Source organism: Neoarius graeffei, chromosome 28 (assembly GCF_027579695.1).
Source record: "Neoarius graeffei isolate fNeoGra1 chromosome 28, fNeoGra1.pri, whole genome shotgun sequence".
Taxonomy (NCBI): domain Eukaryota; kingdom Metazoa; phylum Chordata; class Actinopteri; order Siluriformes; family Ariidae; genus Neoarius; species Neoarius graeffei.
In genome coordinates this window covers 51,724,240-51,739,277 of record NC_083596.1, presented here as the reverse complement: position 1 = coordinate 51,739,277, position 15,038 = coordinate 51,724,240, and the positions used below count along the sequence as shown (strand labels likewise).

At 41.6% G+C, this 15,038-nt stretch overlaps 1 protein-coding gene across 1 annotated transcript in view; it reads left to right on the top strand.

Moving 5' to 3' along the window:
- Nucleotides 1–13,554: 13,554 nt before the first annotated feature.
- arhgap20b (Rho GTPase activating protein 20b) overlaps nt 13,555–15,038 on the top strand; it is a 57,090-nt gene continuing 55,606 nt past the window's right edge. Inside the window, 1 exon segment of the mRNA XM_060912290.1 lies at nt 13,555–13,785. The gene's annotated coding sequence lies outside the window, so the exon portion shown is untranslated.

Below are 15,038 nucleotides of genomic sequence, written 5' to 3'. Positions count from 1 at the left end.
GTGAGGCGGTGGTGATCGTTAATAAGATGCAGAAACTCAAGAGGAAGTTGAAATAAGGAAGATAAGAGAGAAGCTCAACAAACCAGGAAATATCTGGGGCTGAAATGACAACTCTGTGTGTGTGTGTGTGTGTGTGTGTGTGTGTGTGTGTGTGTGATACTTGTGTCAAAGCTGTTGTGAAATGTGAGAAAAAAAAGAGCTTGAGTTGAATTTGCAAAAGTGACCACAAACAATCCCGCCAAAAAGTGGTGAGTTCACTGTGTGTGTACGCGCTCGCGCCTTCCCTGAGACTCTAACAACAGACTTAAAGAACAGAATAGTGCAGGCCTGTTCATGGGGGACAGTTTTAAATCAATTATTATTATTATTATTATTATTAATAGGGCAGCACGGTGGTGTAGTGGTTAGCGCTGTCGCCTCACAGCAAGAAGGTCCGGGTTCGAGCCCCGTGGCCGGCGAGGGCCTTTCTGTGCGGAGTTTGCATGTTCTCCCCGTGTCCGCGTGGGTTTCCTCCGGGTGCTCCGGTTTCCCCCACAGTCCAAAGACATGCAGGTTAGGTTAACTGGTGACTCTAAATTGAGCGTAGGTGTGAATGTGAGTGTGAATGGTTGTCTGTGTCTATGTGTCAGCCCTGTGATGACCTGGCGACTTGTCCAGGGTGAACCCCGCCTTTCGCCCGTAGTCAGCTGGGATAGGCTCCAGCTTGCCTGCGACCCTGTAGAAGGATAAAGCGGCTAGAGATAATGAGATGAGATGAGATTATTATTAATAAGCACTCCATTAATTCAATAAGATTCTCCACTAAACACCAACATTGTTCTTTAAACCACCAAGATTCCCCATCAAAGCACCAACATTATCCATTAAAACACCAACATTCTTTATCACGCACCAACATTCTCCTTTAAAGCACCAACATTCTCCATTAAAACATCACTATTCTCCATCACACACCAACATTCTCCATTAAATCACCAACATTATCCATTAAAGCACCAACATTCTTCATCATGCACCAACATTCTCCTTTAAAACACCAACATTCTCCACCACACACCAACATTCTCCATTAAAGCACCAACATTCTCCTGTAAAACACCAACATTCTCCATTAAAGCACCAACATTCTCCTGTAAAACACCAACATTCTCCACCACACACCAACATTCTCCATTAAAGCACCAACATTCTCCTGTAAAACACCAACATTCTCCACCACACACCAACATTCTCCATTAAATCACCAACATTATCCATTAAAGCACCAACATTCTTCATCATGCACCAACATTCTCCTTTAAAACACCAACATTATCCACCACACACCAACATTCTCCATTAAAGCACCAACATTCTCCATTAAAGCACCAACATTCTCCATTAAAACACCAACATTCTCCACCACACACCAACATTCTCCATTAAAGCACCAACATTCTCCTTTAAAACACCAACATTCTCCACCACACACCAACATTCTCCATTAAAGCACCAACATTCTCCATTAAAACACCAACATTCTCCACCACACACCAACATTCTCCATTAAAGCACCAACATTCTCCACCACACACCAACATTCTCCATTAAAGCACCAACATTCTCCTTTAAAACACCAACATTCTCCACCACACACCAACATTCTCCATTAAAGCACCAACATTCTCTTTTAAAACACCAACATTATCCACCACACACCAACATTCTCCATTAAAGCACCAACATTCTCCTTTAAAACACCAACATTCTCCACCACACACCAACATTCTCCATTAAATCACCAACATTATCCATTAAAGCACCAACATTCTTCATCATGCACCAACATTCTCCTTTAAAACACCAACATTCTCCACCACACACCAACATTCTCCATTAAAGCACCAACATTCTCCATTAAAACACCAACATTCTCCACCACACACCAACATTCTCCATTAAAGCACCAACATTCTCCTTTAAAACACCAACATTCTCCACCACACACCAACATTCTCCATCACACACCAACATTATCCATTAAAACACCAGCATTCATCATGCACCAACATTCTCCACCACACACCAACATTCTCCACCACACACCAACATTCTCCTTTAAAACACCAGCATTCATCATGCACCAACATTCTCCACCACACACCAACATTCTCCTTTAAAACACCAGCATTCATCATGCACCAACATTCTCCACCACACACCAACATTCTCCACCACACACCAACATTCTCCTTTAAAACACCAACATTCTTCATCAAACACCAACATTCTCCATTAAATCACCAACATTCTCCACCACACACCAACATTCTCCATTAAAACACCAACATTCTCCATCATGCACCAACATTATCCATTAAAACACCAGCATTCATCATGCACCAACATTCTCCACCACACACCAACATTCTCCTTTAAAACACCAACATTCTCCACCACACACCAACATTCTCTATTAAAATACCAACATTCTCCATCATGCACCAACATTCAGAATCAGAATTACTTCATTACAGTTTTTCACAATTGTTAAAACATTTTTTGAATCCTCCTGTCCTTTTCTCAGAATTCTAAACAAAACTCTTTTCTCAGACTACATTCACAAAACCTCTGATTCTTTTTGCAAAACCATACCATCGCCTCAACATAGTTTTACATGTGCTCAGTGTTGTCAGATCTTGCACAAATCAGTCAAAATAGAAAAACTGCTAAGCAGTCATTAAACACTACACCAACAAAATTGAAAACACAGTGGTCAAGGCATGTTGCTCATGGAGAAATGTTTATTGGTCACAATAAAGTATAGCATATGCATTTTGCATCTCCAAATGCAAAGAAAAAAAAGATTTCACAACTCAGTGGATTTAGCATTTACTCTGCATTCAAACAAACTATAGTAATACCGTAGGTACTGTGAAAAAAAATCATCCTGAAATTGACAAATACAAATTAAAGTGTACAGCCTACAATGTACTGTAAAAGATAAAAAAACAAACAAAAAAAAACAATGACTTTACACAGTTGATCATTGAGCATCATCCTGTCTTTGGGCTGCAGGCCACAGCACCTCATCCACATCACACTCTATATTTGCCCTTGCCAGGCAACAGGGAAAAACCCCTAGTGTGCCGTACCCAGCCCTGACACATCTCCTCGCCAATGTCATCACAGGCTAGTTCCATGGCCTCAAGAAAATTAAGCCTAGTGTAGGGCTGTCGTTCGTACACCTTCCATCACCAAGTGGAGAAAAACTCCTCTATTGCATTGAGGAAGGGAGAGTACGGTGGCAAGTATAGGTTAATGAAATTCTGATTCATATTGAACCATTCTCTGACTTGGACAGCGCGGTGAAAACTAACATTGTCCCAGATTATAACATAAATAGGCCACTCAATCATCTCATGTTCCTGCTGTTCATTTGCAGACAACACATCTCTAAGACCACCAAGACAGGTGAGAAGGTGTTGTGGCCATTTTTTTTATACCAAACATTTCCTTGGCCACACGAGGCAGAGTGTGGGGTTGTTTAGACGCGCATTCCAAAGTGAGCACGCACGGAGAGTGAAATAAAACGAGATGTTGTTCCATTTATTTTCCACAGTCCGGTTGACTTTCAATGAATCCAACAAACAAGGTAAAAAAAAAAGGGTATAAACTAAGAGGGGACGCTATGCGGTCGAAAACTGTGTCCTACTCACACTCTGTCTGCGAGGCACCTGTGAGTGTACCAATTAAATCTGTGATTCGCGCCACCAATGCGCGTCAGAGGGAGGGGTTTCACAGTACCGCCCACATCACAGGTGCATTGGGCCAGACAGAGGGTGTTTAGGTCCAGGTAAGTATACATAACATAAGAGGTAAGTATATGAACATAAAAGGTAAGTATTTATAATAACTAACTAAAAATCTTTTTCTTTTACAGGTTGCCAGCAACTCAAAGCAAATTTCTATCAATCTCAAATATGGCTCCAACAGAAGGTGCTGGGTGTTCTATGGCCCCAGAGTGGCATGTTGGTGAAGAACACCCCGGTTGCTTATAGCAGCACACAGTGTTATATTAGCACCACGCTGGCCAGGGACTTCAACAATGGCTCGCTGGCCAATTATGTTCCTGCCTTTCCTTCTTCTCTTGGTGAGACTGAAGCCAGCTTCACCAACAAAAATGAATTCATGGGGTCTCTCCATGGCGTCCAGTTCAAACGTTCTCTGCAATTAGATGGATATAGTTTTCTAAGTGCTTCAAAGAGACAGGCCTATGCTGTGGAGTACAATGTATGCATTCTTCACTAACATACATTGTATATGTAATGTGATGCTATTGAACTTGAAAATATGTATATAGTACAGCACCATAACTAACTGTACACTTACCTGTACATACTGAAATCGCAGCTCCTTCACCCTTTCAGAGTTCCGTTCAAAGGGCACGCTGTAGACTTGTTTCATTCGTATCCTGTTGCGATGGAGGATACGGTCTGTGGTAGAAAGGCTCACACTATTGATTCCCTTGAAGTCTGTGTGGTTTTCAATAATTTGTTGCTGTATTTCCTGTAGTGTAATGGCATTGCTTTGATGGACAATGTCGACTACAGTGGCCTCCTGCTGGGGTGTGAACATGGGCGTCCTCCCACCCCCGTATGGCAGTCTTGCAATTCTGAAAAAAGAGAATGTGCAAGATATATGTAATGTAATGTTCTGAAATATATACAGTATACAGTAGTACTGTAAACTTTCTATAATAAAACAGTACAGTAAAGTAGACTGGACCTGTTCTCATGTCTGAATCTCCAGATTATGGTGGACACAGAGAATCAACTGATGTTTGGCTGGACTCTTTGTCCTCCCTCATGGTCATGCAATGCACCAGTACATGGTCTATGACGGTAGCCAGAATTTCATCAGAAATTGTCACTCTTCATCTTCCTCTTCCTCCTCTGCCTCCTTCTTGTCCTCCGCCTCTACCTCCTCTTCCACGCACTCGTCCTCTGTGTCTCTGATCCATTGTTGTCATGAGCTTGCGGGACCAACCTGCTTGCATGCTGAACTGGCTTATATTAGTTGTCATGTTGTCATGACATGATGAGAAACAAGTGTGATCAATTTTGAATCGTTGTGTTCAATGGATGACACGTGTTTCATTTGTGTTCATATTTTGCCACTTGTTGTTACCGTTCTGCATCACAAGTGCATCACAGTGACAGCTGTGTTTTATTGCATGAGAATGTGTTTAGAGTTTTGCAGAAGGAAGGACTGAGATCTGCAAATAGTGTTTTACTAGGTGAAGATAGTTTATGATTTTGTCAAAGTGATGCTCAATTCAGTGAATGAGTTTAGACAACTGAGCAATTGATTCACACAACAGGAGTCAGTGTTTTAGCAATTCAGAAAAAACTGTAATCCCCAGAGAGAAATTCAAATGTGCTACCAAGCTTCTGAATCAAAGAAGAAGTAAACATGTCTAAAAATAGAAGATAAAATTGTCTGAAAAAAGAATAAATAAAAATAAAATAAATTTAAATAAGTGCAATAACTTAAGTAAAAGCAAAATGAAGTGATTTTATATACATATATTGCGCCTGAGTTAAGGATACAGTATACATGGTAAGACAGTGTAGCACAGTTATACAGTGGCGTTGTACAGCTTGACTGCAGCAGGTAGGAATGATTTCCTGGGTCTCTCAGTTGTGCAGTGTGGAAGAATCAGCCGTTTACTGAACGTGCTCCTGTGGCTGATCAGCTCCTCATGTAGAGGGTGGGAAGGACAGTCTAAGATTGTTTTTATTTTGGACAGTGTCCTCTTCTCCAACACTACTGTCAGAGAGTCCAGTTCCTCGCCTACAACATGGCCGGCCTTCCTGATGATCTTATTGAGTCTGTTAGTGTCCTTCACCTTCAAGCCTCTGCCCCAGCAGACGGCAGCGTACAGGATGGCACTGGCCACCACAGACTCAGAACATCTGCAGCATCATTCGGCAGATGTTGAAGGACCTCAGCTGTCTCAGAAAATAGAGACGCTCTGGCCCTTTTTGTATTCTCCACCACACACCAACATCCTCCATTAAAGCACCAACATTCTCCACCACACACCAACATTCTCCATTAAAGCACCAACATTCTCCACCACACACCAACATTCTCCATTAAAACACCAACATTCTCCACCACACACCAACATTCTCCATTAAAACACCAACATTCTCCACCACACACCAACATTCTCCATTAAAACACCAACATTCTCCACCACACACCAACATTCTCCATTAAAACACCAACGTTCTCCATTAAAACACCAACATTCTCCACCACACACCAACATTCTCCATTAAAACACCAACATTCTCCATCAAAGCACCAACATTCTCCATCAAAGCACCAACATTCTCCACCACACACCAACATTCTCCATTAAAACACCAACATTCTCCACCACACACCAACATTCTCCATTAAAGCACCAACATTCTCCACCACACACCAGCATTCTCCATTAAAACACCAACATTATCCATCATACAACAACGTTCTCCATCACACACCAACATTATCCATCACACACCAGCATTCTCCATCACACACCAGCATTCTCCATTAAAACACCAACATTCTCCATCAAAGCACCAACATTCTCCACCACACACCAACATTCTCCATTAAAACACCAACATTCTCCACCACACACCAACATTCTCCATTAAAACACCAACGTTCTCCATTAAAACACCAACATTCTCCACCACACACCAACATTCTCCATTAAAACACCAACATTCTTCATCAAAGCACCAACATTCTCCATTAAAACACCAACATTCTCCACCACACACCAACATTCTCCACCACACACCAACATTATCCATTAAAACACCAACATTCTCCACCACACACCAACATTCTCCATTAAAACACCAACATTCTCCACCACACACCAACATTCTCCATTAAAGCACCAACATTCTCCACCACACACCAACATTCTCCATTAAAACACCAACATTCTCCACCACACACCAACATTCTCCATTAAAGCACCAACATTCTCCACCACACACCAGCATTCTCCATTAAAACACCAACATTATCCATCATACAACAACGTTCTCCATCACACACCAACATTATCCGTCACACACCAGCATTCTCCATCACACACCAGCATTCTCCATCACACACCAGCATTCTCCATTAAAACACCAACTTGGATGTAATTTCAATGACAAATTGTTCATTCTGGCTGGAAATAAGAATGAGTCATAATGATGGACAAAACCACAGAACTAACCGCCAGAGTGTGTGTGTGTGTGTGTGTGTGTGTGTGTGTGTGTGTGTGTGTGTGTGTGTTAGGTGCTCAGCAGTAGTCCTCTCTCACTGTCTTCTCAGTAATGTGTGACAGTAGCAGCAGTTTTCCTCAGTGTGTGTGTGTGTGAAGTGTGAAAAACTTCAGTTAAAAACTGAAACGCAGAAATAAAAGTTGACCATGTCTGTCATATTTGCAGTACATTTTGTTTACTCAGGTTGTTTTGATGATGTTGATGTTGATTTGCCTTGAGATGAAGACGTGATACATTCATTTTAAAAAATAATAAATACGTGATACTGTGGTACTGCTGTATTTCTGAGCTGGAGAGTAATACCGTATCAATTTCACACTGACTGACCTTTTAAATTAGTGTCTGTTGAACCTAGAGAGGAACAATTCCTTTCTTCTAAAACACCTCACTCTGCTGCTGTAAAACTCCAGTCACATGGGCTAGAAACCTTCTGTAGATAAAAATTATGCAATGTTTTACCCAGATACAGTTTGAACATATGAGCATATGTTTTGCTGCATGATGACAGTGGAGTTAACACACGGGTGCTGATTACTAACAGGAACAACGTGGTAGGAACGAGAGGCAAATGACTGCTTCAGAGAAAATGTTTCATCAAACTGTTCACAGAGTGAACAGAGAGATACAGGGAGAGATAGAGGCACACAGAAAAGAGAGAAATGTCATCATGACGACTGTGGTTTTTGTAGATCTTTGTCAGCCATGATGTATCTCACAGAAGCTGTTTTCACACACACACACACACACACACACACACACACACACACACACACACACACACACACACACACACACACAAGTGTTCAAATAATGAGGCAAGACGAGTTTATTAATGCAGCACATTTAATTTTAGTTACAAGGCAATTCAAAGTGCATTTCAGAACTAAAACCAAAATAAAAGAACATAAAATGGAAATAAGACAACTTTTAAAAAGTGAACTCATTAGAAAGAAATCCAAAGTGTCGGCAGAACGTCCCTGGAAATAAGTAAACGAGACCACAATTAAAAGCAAACACTGAGTTTGAGATAGTATTGACAATAACTAAGTTACTTTCAGCTTTTACAGATTTTTGAGGACATTTTTTTAAACTATTGGCACAAAAGTGTTAAACTATAGTGTGTGTGTGTGTGTGTGTGTGTGTGTGTGTGTGTGTGTGTGTGTGTGTGTGTGTGCGCACTGTAAAAAAAAATATTTGTTGTTTTAACTTAAAAAAGTTAGTGCAAGGGCTGCCTTAAAATTTTGAGTTCACTGGAATTCACATAGTAAGTTAAATTGTTCTGAACTTACTATATTAATTTCAGTGAACTAAAAATTTTAAGGCAGCCCTTGCACTAACTTTTTTAAGTTAAAACAACAAATCATTTTTTACAGTGTGTGTGTTCCTGAGCAAGACAGTACAATAAAAGTTTAAAAAGCTAAAAATGGGCCTTGTGAACTGTCTTGTCTTGTGTGTGTTTATGAGAAACACTCGGTCCTCATAATGCAGTAATACCTGAATGTGTGTGACAGAGACAGTAAAAGGTAATGCAGATAAACGCATGTCAACTTGCAAAGCATCAAAACCATCTTGTGACTTTAGTAGGAGAAACACGAGGGGACCAAGTGAGAAACACTTTTTCTCTGTGTTGATCAGATAAATGCAAAGAGGAAAATGTAAGTGAACATTATTAGTGTGTGTGTGTGTGTGTGTGTGTGTGTGAGATCAGTAGAAAACACTCTGTCCCCTTAAATAGCAGCATCAGAATGTGTGTGTGTGTGTGTGTGTGTGTGTGTGTGTGTGTGTGTGTGTGTGTGTGTGTGTGTGTGTGTGTGTGAAGTTTGTGGTCCTCAGATAACTCATATCATTTCATATCATCAGAGTGGAAACCAAAATGCTTACACATTCATTCTGCTCCGGTGTCAGTGCTGCTCATTTGAGTGTGTGAGTAATAATGATGTGGGGGGTTGAAAAATTCTTCTTCTCTTTGGAGAAATGCAGAGACACATAAATACGAGAAAAACACAACAACCTCACACTCATTCTGGCCTATGAGGAACAATTTATCGAGTCCTGTGAGGTTTTTTTTTTATTTGTGTTTGTGTGTGACGATAAAATTGAGGGACAGCAAACTTGTTTAGGAGAAGCACTGGGTCTCCACAGTGTTGCAGTGTCCTTGTGTGTGTGTGTGTGTGTGTGTGTGTGTGTGTGTGTGTGTGTGTGTGTGTGTGTGTGTGTGTGTGTGTGTGTGCGCGCATGTTCATTGGTAATCAGATAACATGCAATCATCATTTCAACACTGATCATGCCATTTAAAAGGGAAGCTGTGTGTGTGTGTGTGTGTGTGTGTGTGTGTGTGTGTGTGTGTGTGTGTGTGTGTGTGTGTGTGTGTTTAAAGCGGAAGTCCTTTTTGCTGTCACAACCACCACCAAGCTGTTGCTACAGATGGACCGTTAATTTTCATCATTCAGTTCAAGACATAAAGTTTTTACAAAACTGTGTGACTTTCCAAAGTGTGAGGCTGTGTCACATGTCATATAAAAATATGCCAAACACTCTCGAAGGCTGATAGATAGTGTGCATTACCCATGATGCCCTGCAAGCCTATATCAGAGAGCATGCAGTGTTTTGTGATATGTACACATGTTCCATGAGTTGTTTCAACTTTTCCTCGTTGGCCAAAGGAATCTTTCAGATGGACGTATTTGTGTTAGCAGGGGGTTCAAAACTAACAATCATATCATACACACTTTCAGAGTTCCAGTATTTGTTCATTCCACAGCTCTGGGGTCAGGGTTCATTCGACGGTCCCCACTTTAGAGTCCCCACAGCTCACTGGTTATAATCAATGAGGTGTGAACCATCAAATGAACTGAGACTGAGCTCCACTGTGTATGTGCAAAAAGGGTCTGATTTTTTGTTGGGTTCAGTCTTTCAGAGTCTCAGTATGGGTTCTCGGTTAGTTCCAGCCTTTAGGCTCTCAGTCTTGGCTAGTCCCGGTCTTTAGAGCTCTGAAGTCTGAAGTATACGGTACTTCCATGCATGCACCATACTTCCATGGTGCACATGACTCACATTTCGTGGACTTGTGCATGTTGACTGCGTATGTGTGAAACTTAGCGTGCAGTACCATGCTGATCCAGTAGGTGGGAGGAGCCACGGATGGTGACCGGAGAGTCGATGTGTGAAATACAAAAGAACAACGTTTTAAAAACACTTTTAGAGTCAAGATTCAAGAGCGCTTTATTGTCAATACATCCAGATGTAAGTGTACATTTCACTGAAATAGCGTTTCCCTCAGGCTCCCCATGATGCATTTATAAAGAAATAGAAATATTACAACACAAGATATAAATAACTCTCTATATAGCTATCAAATGGGTGAGAAGTGGATGAGAAACTGGAGTTTCAGTTTGAACTGGTTGATTTCTGCCAGTCCTTTGGGGTAACAGTGAGTCGAGGACTCTGAGTGCCTGGGGGAAGAAGCTGTTGCAGTGTCTGGTAGTGACCTTCTGCCAGACGGCGGGAGGAAGAACAGTGCATGTGATGGGTGGGGCTTGTCCTGCACTGTGGTGTTGACACGGCAGATGATGAGTCGGGAGATGGGTGGGAGAGAGACCCCGATGATCCTCTCTGCCGTCCTCACTAGCCGCTGCAGGGACTTTTGTTCAGTGACGTTGCAGTTCCTGAACCAGACAGTGATGGAACAGCAGAGAACACTCTCAACGGTCCCTCAATAGAAGGATGTGAGGATGGAAGGAGGGAGGATGGCCTTCTTCAGCTTTGGCAGAAAGTGTAGAGGCCGTTGAGCTTTCTTGGTGATGGTGGTGGTGTTTTAGAACATTTTCATTCTCTTGTTCCATTCTTTTTTTCCAACAAGTGTATTAAACATTAAAGAAGCTCTTCTTCCCTGGAGGTCGCCATGTTGCAAACTGCCAGGCATGCATTTTATGTGCTTATTTCTTCTTCTTCTTCTTCTCCTCCTCAGGGGATTATCTTTCAGAACATACTCTTTGCTGCTCCTGGTAGGTCAGGTGGGGTATGACAGTCAAGTCATAGTGTGCGTGGGTTCAGTTTGCGTGCATCCACATCAGCAGAAAATCGAGATGCTTTGGAGACACTAACGTGTGTGGATGTGTCTATGTTGCATCAAGCTGCTTCTGCAGAAGTATACTTCAGCCCTGACTCTCACCAGATGAAACGGTGGAGCGTAACTTGTGGTTGCTTTTGGTCTTTGAGGTTCTTTCTGGGTTTTTACAGTTCTCAGGTTTGTTTGGTCCCAGTCCAGTCTTTAGGGATTTGAGTCTTGGTTAGTCCTGGTGTTTAGGGGTCTGACCAAACAAAGTGGCAGAGAAACCAACTTTTGTTCTTTCGGGCTCTCAGTCTTGATCAGTGGCAGTCTTCAGGGCATTAACACTTGGTTCTTCTGTTGGGATCTCCCTCTCATTCTCATTCTCAGGTTTGAAATGAAGTACAGAGAGAGAGAGAATGTATTTGGGATGTGAGGAATTTTCTCTGCATTTGTCCTCTTCTTACACAAATCATGAAATGTAATTCATGAGAGCGGCAGGAGGCTCTTTCCTGTGCTCAATGCTCAGCACACACTGTGATGTCATTTCCTCCTCAGCTCATTGAGCAGTGAGCAGGTGAAAATGGAGAACGGAGAACTCGATCATGTCTTTGCAGAACTCACCCATTCCAGCACACACACTTGAGTCTCTCACAGGAACTGGACATTCACTGAAGTGTGTGGTGATGTTCTCATACTCTAATGCTCTAAGGTTCTCCATTACTGCAGTTACAATATGATGTTTTAAAGGAGATGGTTTTATAGAAATCCAGGTCCATGGGTGGAGATCTACAGGAACATGAACGAGGGACAGAAAGAGGGACAGAAAGAGGTCTGTTTCTGCTCGGTGAAGAACAAACACCCAAAGAACCTTTTTCTGAGTTTTTTTTTCCTTTGCTTTATTTTAGCACTTATTTGGCATGAAAACGTTCACAGATAACATCAAAGAAACTCACGGAGATTGTATTTCTTGATAAAAACATTACTTCAGTGTGAAATTAACATGTAAAACAAAGCTCAGTGGAAATATATCAGACAACACTCTTCTTTTTCCTCTTTCACATCTGTTCATGAGAGCTTTATTCTTCACCTCTGGATTAAAAGGTTCGGAGACCAGCAGATGCGAGAAGATATGAGTTCAGTTCCATTTATCCTGAGCTGAGGAACTGAAACGGAGAATTCCATGAAAGCTCCAATTATTGTATAATAAACATCGTAGATCTGAGGTGGGATTAAATATAATAACTAAATAAACAATACACACAATGAACTCTAAGTCCTTACAGTCAGCTTCCGTCTCAAACTGGAATCTGTTGATTCTTCCTGCAAATTTCCACATTTTTTTGTTTCTGTTGTTCTTGCCATCGCCTATCAGTGGCGCCATTGTTCCATATGAGAATACTACTTTAAATTTATGTGAGAATTAGATGGTGAAAGAATCCCAAACATTTTATACAAACCTACCAGAAACAATTCAACACTGCTGTTAAACTCTGAACTCTGGTTGTCAGGAGTTGATTAATTCTCTCTAACTGCAGCTCTGACTGTAGTGCAGGTTTATTAACGCTCTCGCTCTGATGCGTTATGGTTTCTATAGTAACAGCTCATTCACAGGGGTGTGTCCAGTGCACGCTCCACTGATAATAAACAGATTTTTCTGTCAGGAGAAATGTGTTTCTGTAACGTCTCTGGAAGGAGTCTCCAGTGTCAGCGCTCTGTAGCAGCTTTGGAACTGTAAGCTTTCTGACATCTTTAGGATCGAGGAGTTTACATTTCTTCTTCTTCTTCTTCTTCTTTGCAGTTTCTCAGAAACATGATGGAACAAGCTGAGAGAGAATAAAGACAGACTGGTGAGGGAACGACTGTTTATAGCTGCTATAATGTAAGTGACAACAGGAACTCGGTGAATAAATTGGATAAAAGTTGACGTGACATGTTGTTCTTTAATGAATAAAAAGTTGTAATCATTGGTGTAGTGTAAGAGAAGCAAAACATTATCGGAAAATAATAAATGTAGTGGTTCAGTCAGAATTTTACTGTAACACACACACACACACACACACACGGGAAAGAGAAGGAAGAGCTCCAGATGCAGATGGGGCAGAAAGGGGACGGAAAACAAATTAAGAAAAAGGACTGGGTATGAAGGGGGAGGGAGAAAGGAAGAGAGAGAGAGAGAGAGAGAGAGAGAGAGAGAGAGGAATGTTTTCTGCCTCATATCTGAAGTGGGACAGAGGAAATCTCTTCTCTCCCAGTGCAGCGATATTGAAAGTGTATTAAATGGTCTGTTTTCTGACTGGATGTGTAAACAGGGTCATGGCTGTCCATGAGTGGACTTTAACATGTGGCTGAAGTGCAGTGAGACACCTTTATGGGGACCAGGAGACCTGCAGCTTGGACAGGAAGGTAAGACAGGACAGAAGACAGAGGGAAGGGGACAGAGGGGTGTGTGTGTGTGTGTGTGTGTGTGTAATGGAATCTACGTAACTCCTCGTGTCGAACACCTCCTCAGTGTGAGAGTGTTTTCAGCAGGATGCATCAGTCATCTGTAAAGGCTTTAATTACACAGGAAACATCGGGCATCAAGAAAAACGTCTGCTTTTCTGCTGAAAACTGTCTCTTTATCGCACACAGAGGGACAGCGTGGGTATGAACTGAACGTCCTCAAACATGATTCATAATGAAGGAGCCTGAAAGCTCAGATAAGAAATATTTTTACACAAAGTCGCCATTAACCACAAAAGGAGTTTGATGCTGCAATTTAAGGATATATTCAGTGTAGAGAGAGAGAGAGAGAGAGACAGAGAGAGAGACAGAGAGAGAGACAGAGAGAGAGAGACAGAGAGAGAGAGAGAGACAGACAGACAGACAGACAGAGAGAGACAGAGAGAGAGAGAAAGAGAGACAGACAGACAGACAGACAGACAGACAGAGAGAGACAGAGACAGACAGACAGACAGACAGACAGACACAGACAGAGAGACAGAGAGAGAGAGAGAGAGAGACAGACAGACAGACAGACAGAGAGAGACAGAGAGAGAGACAGAAAGAGAGACAGACAGACAGACAGACAGACAGACAGAGAGAGACAGAGAGAGACAGATAGACAGACAGACAGACAGACAGACACAGACAGAGAGACAGAGAGAGAGAGAGAGAGAGAGAGACAGACAGACAGACAGAGAGAGAGAGAGAGAGAGAGACAGACAGACAGACAGACAGAGAGAGACAGAGAGAGAGAGTTAACCGAGGGATGTAGATGAAGAAGCAGGTTTCAGGATTGATGTAAACTGCATTTCACTTGTTAAAAGCCGTTCAGCTCTGATGGTTTCTGAAAACGTGGTGATTTTTTAAAAATAATTTCAAGGACGTGAGATCTGAATCATTCAGCACTTTATAAACAGGCAGAACATTCAGGATCAGTTGCACATATTGTTTTTTTTTTCATTTTTTGACAAAACTACTGTAAATGACAGTTTTAATAAAGTTTTTGTGATTTGGTTCTTGTTCGTGCGACTTTAGCTTCAGTAATTTTAATCAATTAAATCTTTATGGTTATTATTTTAAAAAATCTTCAAGTTTCCAAGATTCAGGATGTAATAATTTCCCATTTTAAAACAAAGGATCACTTTAAAAATTCTTCCTCTCTTTCCCAGATC